The following is a 10,000-nucleotide window of genomic DNA, read 5'->3' as shown; positions in this document are numbered from 1 at the left end:
TAAAAAAAATACTACCTTAACCAGTTTATACTCTATAAATAAGGTCAAAACTTTTTTTTCCTGAATAAAACTTGTGAATTTACTGGCAAGAATGGAAAAAAGAATATATTTTATTTTAGATATTTTTACATATGTGATATTTAAGCTGAAAAAAGTTATTTTTTTTTTTTTTTTTTTTTTTTTTAGAATACAATTGGAAGTATTGAAACTGTTTTACTTCATCTCTGCAAAAGATACATATATATATATATATATATATATATACCTATATATATATTTTTGGGCTCAAGCCATGTCGTCCTGATGGAAGTTCCTAAAGGGTAGCTTCCTTGGGTATATATAACTACGGCGATATTCCCAGAGAATTTACCTTCAGGTACCCAGAATTCTAACTCCTGGAGCAAATATCCCTAATAAAAGAACCAGGGATATCGCGAAATATCAGAGGATGTATTCTTGACACGCCACATGGCAATCTGCACCCCGAACAGAGTTAACACTTCGAAGGGTTCAATTGGCAAGAAAACGAAAACGAGAAAGAAAAAGGAGAGCCGCTCGCAAGGTATCTCTCCTCTCCCGTTTCGTAAGCGTGCATTGCGCCGCTCACGGCGCCATCTGTATTCCTTTTTGCGTAGCTCAACAACTCTGTGGTTTTTCCCTTTGTTTCTCGCAATTCTTGGATTTAATCAACTAATAATGCTTTCTCCAACTTCTTCTGCTTCTGATAAGTTGAGTATTATTTCTTTTATGTATAAATGTAGGCTCTTGGTAATTTTAAAAGTGATTGATAGTGATATCGTTGTTACAAGAGCTGTTGCCTACCGGAGGCGTCCTGGATGCTGTCGCTCGCTAGGTATGAGTTATTTAATTAGCCAGAGCGACGTTCCCAGCTGTTTCGCTTTAATAATTTTAGCTGTTTAGCGTTACATAGGATTTCTTTATATGATGCTCTTAGTATTGTTTGTCTTGGCGAAGGATTCGCCGATTCTGGCCTACGCTAGACCTAGTAGCCTAGTCGTTTGGCCCTAGTACTTTCCTGCATGATATTCAGATTTCCGAGTGTTTTAAAATTTTATTGAAGCTTTAGGCAGTTTTATACATTGAAGATTTTGTTGATTTTCTTCCAAGATAGTATACGAGTGAGTTTCGGTGATTTAGGTAATCGATTCTCTTGGCGCCTAGGCTAAGTTGTCTATGGGGCCTTAGTATACTTTCTCACACTCCCCGTTTGCTCTCTTCTCTTCGGAGAAGGTGTGCAATCCCTTTCCCTCTGTTTAAGCCTTGGGCTTAACCCTAGAGGTTTATCTGAATTGACTTTAGATACAACTATATTAGGGTGTTTCTGTCCCTTCCTGTTTCCAGTAAGTCTGGCTTCAGAGACGGGGCAGAACATCAGAGTTCTTAGTCTGAGTCTGTTTATGTCTAGCTTGTGGTTGAGATTCCCTTGCTAGACTGACACAGACATAGGAGGCTTAGCCTCCTTAGGTCATTTTCGAAGGTTTCTGTACGAGATGATTCCTTCTTCTTGTGATCTAGCAGACTAGTCCAGTGTTTTTGTTCTCGGTGTCGAGGATAAGATCATTTTTCTGGGAATATCAACACCTTCCTTGCTTTGGTTCCGTGGGGGTTGGCAGGTATTGCTGGCCTCCCTCCTTGGATCTCCCATAGGCTAAGATGAGTTTTCTTGGCTGCGGGTGATTCATTACTAAAGGAAGGTTGGTAGGACCCTCTTTGCCCTTTCCCCCCCTCTTTCCTCTGTAATGGCCTAGCCATTGCATTACTGTCCGTCATTCTACATCTGTACCTAGCATGGGTTAGGATGTGGGGTTGACTCAGTCCCTTGCCGGCCGGCAGTGCGTGCTGGCCGGCAAAGGTCTTCTGCTTTGAGTGCTGCCCGGACCTCTCTTGGTCCCTCATCCATGTTTGTCTGTAGAGCCAGATGGCATTGGTCAGGAAGCCTGAAGTTATATTCTCCCCTTCCTTATGTGCACTATTTCGGGTTGCCGGGCTATGAGGTAGTACAGTCTCTTATCCCGGCATCCATTCTGTTTTCTTCTAATGTTGTACCCTAGCCGGCTGCCGGCCTGTATGGCCAGCAGCAGGGCAGTCGGAGTTCTCTGGTTCTTTTGCTGCTGGCCGGCATCGGTTGTATACCTTTGCCGGCCGGCTATTATCACACCATTGTCTGCTGGTCGGTACGATTGGTGGCCGGCAGCCGGGTGCTATCTTGTGTAGTTGCCGGCCGGCACATGCATTTGAACCAGCGTTCTGCTGCCTTATAGCTCTTAAGTATTATACTTTAGATCTAGTCCGGCACATTACCTTCTATACTGTAGCCAGTATTCTTCAGTATAGTATATACTGTAGGGAGAAAACTATAGTATAGTATAGTATAGTATTTGTTACAACACTGTGTTTTCTAACACTTTTCTGTTATCTTGCACAGCCCTTTGGTGTTACCTTACAGATAAAGAAAGTGAGTTCTTTCTTGTCTACTATCCGGCATTTTGAAATCATCTTTTGGGTGTGAGCTACACCTGTTTCCTCTGGAAATTTTTCATTGGTTGCTCTAGGATAGATTAACCATATGATTTTATCATCTGGAAGGTTGCAGCAGTTGATTATGCAGGAAACACAAGTGTGTGTCTTTCCTTTCTGTTTAATTATGCTAAGCTATGTATATCCAGTGATACGTAGCTCACTTGATACTCAGGGAAATTTCTTCTCTTTACAGGAGGACCATCAGAAGTGTGGAAGCGTATTCTGCAACGTCCTCAGCAAGAACTTCTGCGGACATGATTTGTGTAGGAGGCACGCAGCATGCGCAGTCTCCAAAGGTGATCTCCGGTATTGGGACCCGTAGGTATGTACCGTGAGCACAAACCTGGTTGCTGAGGCTTTTGATTCCCCTAGGACGGCGGAGTCAAGGGATGCAGCAAGGGAGAAGCTTCATACCTGGGTAAGGGGTTTCCAGAAGAACACCTCTGGGCCCTATCTTCCAAGTGAGAAGATGAGGGCTTACCTTTTCCCCAGAGCGTCAGCTGAGGCAGTGATTCCCCAGCCTCAAGTAGAGATACCAGTAGTTCAGATCCCTGTGGATGCTGAAGTTGCGGTCGCCCTGCAGGACATCTAGTTGGACGACAGGATGTCGGAGGTATCCGAGCGTCTGGAAGAGGACCTTCTGGCAGAAGACCAGGATGAAGAACAGGCTCCAGAAAATGAAGAGGAAGAGGTCGACGAGGTGTCGGCTACTCCGGTTCAGGCCCCTGAACCTATTCCCTCAACATCGTCCTCTCTCCAAGAAGAGCTGGGAAAGACCCTTTCCTCCATCGTTGGAATGATCCAACAAATGCAGAGGGAGAATAATGAGAAGGCGGCTGGAATGGAGCTGGAGATGCGGAGACTTGCAGCATCACGTGGGCCCCAGAAGAAGCTCAGCGTGAAAGACCTTCCCTTGTGCTCAGATGCTAACCCGTGGAGGTATGCTGAGCACATGCCTATGACGACCGGATAGATCGTCACTTCAGAGAAGTTGGGCTCAGTTCCCCTTGAGGAGGTGGAATTCTGGCCCAGCAAGGGGTCGTATCCGGACTGTTATGTCTGTGTAAGGAAGGAACTAACCTCAAAGGAGGAGACAGAGCCGAAGGAGGTCATAGTTCTGGACCATGCTAAGGTTCAAGCTTTGCTATCGTGCTCGATGAAAGAGAGGGGCTTCACAAACTCAAAGGTACCTGCTTTGAGTAAGAAGCACCCTTCCTTTGTGTCCTCTCCTGCTAGAGCCTTCCCCTTTATGCAGAAAGGGTTTGCAGCTGTGCTGAAAGCAGTCGAGGCTGGTAGGCCATGCCCCTCCTTGGAGGAGTGTAAACCTTTGTCTTTGGCCCTACCCATGGACCACAAGGACTGGAAGGACGTCCATCTTACCTTCTCAGTCGGGAAGTTAGAGGCTGATATTGCCGGACGTCAGTTCGGTGAGAACCTCCCCAAGCTGTCTGATTTTCTTTTGTGAAGGGAGCTCGAGACGAAAGAAAGACTGGCTGCCTCAATGTCTCTTCAAACCACTCTTGAGACAATGGCAAGTGACCCCAAGGTTCAGGAGATGTTCATGGTAGTGGCTAAGACTCATCTGGCCACAGTGACGAAGGACCTTTACAGCTTCGTCAAGGCGAGGAGAGCTTATAGGGAGTTCGTGTTCGCCTCGGCTGCGGTGAGGCACGAGCCAAGGAAACTAATCTCCTCCAACATTTGGGGCAAAGACCTCTTCCCTAGTGAAGCGGTCAAGGAGGTTGTAGATAAGGCCGCCACGGAGAATAGAAACCTTCTACAGAAGTGGGGCCTATCTCTCAAGAGAAAGTCTTCCCCGGATGAGGGTCCCCAACCAAAGAGGAATACTAAGAAGACTAGGCTACCCTCTCGGCCAGCCAAGCCATTCAGACAGCAGCAGCAACAGCAATTCCCTATGCCTACAGTTCCCCAGATGGTGTCACAAACCCCGAGCACATTCCAGTGGGTACCCCAAGCCGTGTCGACGCAGTCTCCGGCATTTAACCCAACGTTCGAAGGGCAGTCAACTACCTTTCGAGCGAGGCCTAGAGGAGCAGCCAGAGGCTCGTCTAGACGCCCCTCAAGGGGGAGGGGATTCAGGGGTGGTCGCGGTCAGGGAGGCAAGACCTCAGGACAGCAGTCAAAGTGAGATAATACCGGTAGGAGGGAGACTTCAGAATTTTCGGGATCGGTGGACCTTCGATCCCTGGGCCCACAGCCTACTCAAGAATGGACTGGGTTGGAGCTGGTACAGCACTCCACCCCCGTGCCCTCGATTCTTCCTACACTCCACCCCCGTTCTGGAGGAGTACATTCAAGAACTGTTGGAGAAAAAAGTGATCCGAAGGGTAAAGTCCATCAAATTCCAAGGGAGGCTGTTTTGTGTTCCCAAGAAGGACTCAGAAAAACTCAGAGTCATTCTGAACTTGTCGCCACTCAACAAGTTCATAGTGAACTGCAAGTTCATGATGCTAACTCTGCAACACATAAGGACCTTACTGCCCAAGAGGGCATTTAACGTCTCCATAGATTTGTCAGACGCCTATTGGCACATTCCAATCAATCGCCAACTCTCCCCCTACCTAGGGTTCAAGCTACATCGAAGACTCTACGCCTTCAGAGCCATGCCATTCGGGCTAAACCTAGCCCCAAGGATCTTCACGAAGCTTGCGAGAGTAGCTCTCAAACAATTACGCCTAAAGGGAATCCAGGTGGTAGCCTACCTGGACGACTGGCTGGTGTGGGCAGCATCCAAGACAGAATGTTTGCAAGCTTCCCTGCAGGTGATCCAGTTCCTAGAGTATCTAGGGTTCAAGATCAACAGAAAAAAGTCTCGACTTTCTCCATCTCAAAAGTTCCAGTGGTTGGGAATCCACTGGGACCTAGTGTCACAGCGATTCTCCATCCCGGCGAAGAAGAGGAAGGAGATAGCTGGTTCTGTCAAGAGACTTCTGGATTCCGAAAGGATATCAAGACGCGAACAGGAGAGAGTGCTGGGTTCTCTCCAGTTTGCTTCGGTAACAGACCCGATGCTAAGAGCACAGCTAAAGGATGCAACCGGAGTTTTGAGAAGTTATGTATCAAACGCGGAAAGAGATCTGAGAAGACCAGTTCCGCTTCGTCTACGTACTCTTCTCAGGCCTTGGTCCCAAGTCAGGCAACTAAAGAAGTCGGTACTTCTTCAGCCACCTCCTCCCTCGTTGACTATTCACACAGACGCCTCGAAGGAGGGGTGGGGAGGTCATTCTCATCGTAAGAAGGCCAGAGGGACTTGGTCCAATCTATTCAAGACATTTCACATAAACTTTCTGGAAGCTATGGCAGTACTCCTTACCTTGAAGAAAGTCTCCCCGCGTCGCTTGATCCACATAAGGTTGGTGCTGGACAGCGAGGTGATTATGAGATGCTTGAATCGACAAGGATCGAGGTCACCACCACTCAACCAGGTGATGTTGGCCATCTTTCGACTGGCGGAAAAGAAGAAGTGGTACCTGTCGGCAGTTCACCTTCAAGGAGTCCGCAATGTGACAGCGGACGCTCTATCCAGGTTCACACCGATAGAGTCGGAATGGTCCCTAGACGCAGGATCATTCTCCTTCATCTTGAGTCAAGTCCCAGAACTGCAGATAGACCTCTTTGCGACGAAAGACAACAAGAAGTTACCCCTTTACGTGTCCCCGTACGAGGACCCCTTGGCGGAAGCAGTGGACGCAATGTCCCTTGACTGGAACAGATGGTCCAGGATTTACCTGTTCCCTCCTCACCTTTTGTTGAGGGTCCTTAACAAACTGAGATCTTTCAAGGGAGTAGCGGCAATAGTGGCTCACAAGTGGCCGAACAGCGTGTGGTTCCCTCTGGCACTGGAACTACGGTTGAAGTTTCTACCGTTACCAGATCCAGTTCTGACCAAGCGAGTCCAGAAGTCGACTGTCTGCGCTTCATCACAGAAAACCCGGACCCTGCAACTCATGATTTTCTCTCCCTAGCGGTGAGAAAGCGTTTCGGGATTTCGAAAGACAGTATAGACTTTCTAGAGGAATATAAGTGCAAATATACTAGTAGGCAATATGAGTCATCTTGGAGGAAATGGGTGGCCTTTGTCAAGGCGAAGAATCCGCAAGAGATCTCGACGGACTTCTGCTTATATTTCTTCATCCACCTCCATGGTCAAGGGTTAGCAGCTAACACGATTTCAACGTGTAAATCTGCGATGACAAGACCCATTTTATATGCCTTCCAGGTCGACCTCGCTGACGAGATTTTTAATAAAACTCCGAAAGCCTGTGCTAGGCTCAGACCTTCAGCACCTCCAAAGCCCATTTCATGGTCTTTAGATAAAGTTCTTCATTTCGCTTCACTGTTGAACAATGAGGAGTGTGTGTTAAAGGATTTGACCCAAAAAGTTATTTTCCTATTTGCACTCGCATCCGGGGCCAGGGCTAGTGAAATTGTAGTCCTCTCGAGAGAGGAGGGTCGAGTTCAGTTCTGGGATGGGGAAGAACTGAACCTGTTTCCGGATCCTACGTTTCTCGCCAAGAACGAGTTACCTACCAACAGGTGGGGTCCCTGGAGAATCTGCCCTCTGAAAGAAGATGCATCTCTATGTCCAGTAGAATGCCTAAAGGTCTATCGTCGTAGAACTTCAGACTTCAGGGGTGGTCAACTATTCAGGGGAGAAACATCCGGCTCAAATTTATCACTGAAACAACTTAGGGCCAGAATCACATATTTTATTCGCAGAGCGGATCCTGACAGTACACCCGTAGGTCACAATCCGAGGAAAGCTGCCTCATCCTTAAATTTCTTTAATTGTATGGATTTTGAACATCTTCGTTCATACACCGGCTGGAAGTCTTCCAGAGTGTTCTTTTGTCACTATGCGAAGCAAGTGGAGCAATTAAAGAGGTCTGTGGTAGCAGTGGGTTGTGTCGTTAACCCTGCTGTTTAACTCTGCGAGGAACAGTGGATTTAATTGTGACGATTAATTACGGGGTGAGTGTGTAGTTACAAACTGTTCTACAAACTAAGTGTGAGGGCACGGGGGTGCCCACGTTGACTGTTCCACTTTCAAAGGTGAACCTAGCATAAGTGCAGACATGTGTGCCGAGCGTTTCCAACGCTAATGTAACTAATTAGTAATACAGACTTTTACAATTTTCATACCTCGGTATGTTAAAAGTGGCGCTAATGTTTTTCTTTCAGATAAACAAGTTTCTGTTTACTATCATGCTTATGCTTATTTTTTTGTTATCTTCCTCTTATATATATATATATATATAATTGTTGTTTAACCTGTTTTATTTATTGTTTGTCAATAAACTAGTTCTTGTGAACCTTGTGTCTCCTTCACCTGTGTCAATTTATTGGTAATAATTTAGCATTACGTACTATGTATATTTATCTGAGATAATTCTAATAGATTGTTCCTTTATGCAAGCAGTTTTTGCATTGGTTTATGCTTTCCCTTGGCGGGAGGACTCCATGCCCTAAGGGGACGGTGGTGGATATGCAAGTTTCCTCCTACTCGGATATAAACCTTTGTCCAATCCAGTATTGAACGGAGAACTGGTCGATATTTCATATTTTGACGCAGTAGTTCTTTACAAACTATGCTTTACATGATATAGGGTGAGACCACTATGTTGGCTTGTCTGTTATTCATACATAGGTATATGTACTCTTCGAGACTTCTCCAGAGTCTAGTAGGACTCTTCCCTGTAGGGGGCAGGAAGCACTAACATGGTTTATGGTTAGTTGAGAAGATGTATGACGGTAACATCTAAGGTCTCTAGGTCTAGTTGGCCGAGAAATACCTCCAGGGAGTACGGCACGTTTTGGGAATCCACATATACAGTAATGCTCTGGTATACTTCCATCAGAACGAAATGGCTTGAGCCCAAAAAACGGATTTTGAGCGAAGCGGAAAAATCTATTTTTGGGTGAGATGGCCATGTCGTCCTGATGGACCCGCCCTTCCCTTTCTTTTAAAGGGCTGTAGGTCCCCTCCCTACATACAGTATCTGTAGCACCTCGTGTATCGCTACAAGGAATACAGATGGCGCCGTGAGCGGCGCAATGCACGCTTACGAAACGGGAGAGGAGAGATACCTTGCGAGCGGCTCTCCTTTTTCTTTCTCGTTTTCGTTTTCTTGCCAATTGACCCCTTCGAAGTGTTAACTCTGTTCGGGGTGCAGATTGTCATGTGGCGTGTCAAGAATATGTCTTCTGATATTTCGCGATATCCCTGGTTCTTTTATTAGGGATATTTGCTCCAGGAGTTAGAATTCTGGGTACATTAAGGTAAATTCTCTAGGAATATCACTGTAGTTATGTATACCCAAGGAAGCTACCCTTTAGGAACTTCCATCAGGACGACATGGCCATCTCACCCAAAAATAGATTTTTCGCTTCTTATATATATATATATATATATATATATATATATATATATATATATATATATATATATATAATTATATATAGATATGTATATATATATATATATATATATATATATATATATATATATATATATATAATACATATATATATATATATATATATATATATATATATATATATATATATATATATATATATATATATATATATACATATATATATATATATATATATATATATATATATATATATATATATATATATATATATATATATATATATATATATATATATATACATACATATATTTATGTATATATATATATATAAATATATGCATATATATATATATATATATATATATATATATATATATATATATATATATATATATATATATATTATATATATATATCTATATATATATATATATATATATATATATATATATATATATGTATATATGTATGTGTATATATATATATATTTATATATATATATATATTATATATATATATATATATATATATATATATATATATATATATGTATATATACATATATATATATATATATATATATATATATATATATATATATATATAAATATATATAAATATATATATATATATATATATATATATATATATATATATATATATATATATATATATATATATATATAAATATATATATATATATATATATATATATATATATATCTATATATATATCTATATATCTATATATATATATATATATATATATATATATATACATATATATATATGTATATATATACATATATATATATATAAATGTATATATATATATATATATTATATATATATATATATATATATATATAATATATATATATATATATATATATATATATATATATATACATATATATACATATATATATATATATATATATATAAATATATATATATATATATATATATATATATATATATATATATATATATATATATATATATATATATATATATATATATATATATATATTTATAAAGAATTTTGCGTGAAATCC

Source organism: Palaemon carinicauda, chromosome 34 (genome assembly GCF_036898095.1).
Source record: "Palaemon carinicauda isolate YSFRI2023 chromosome 34, ASM3689809v2, whole genome shotgun sequence".
Taxonomy (NCBI): Eukaryota; Metazoa; Arthropoda; class Malacostraca; order Decapoda; family Palaemonidae; genus Palaemon; species Palaemon carinicauda.
Note: the sequence above shows the minus strand (reverse complement) of the source record.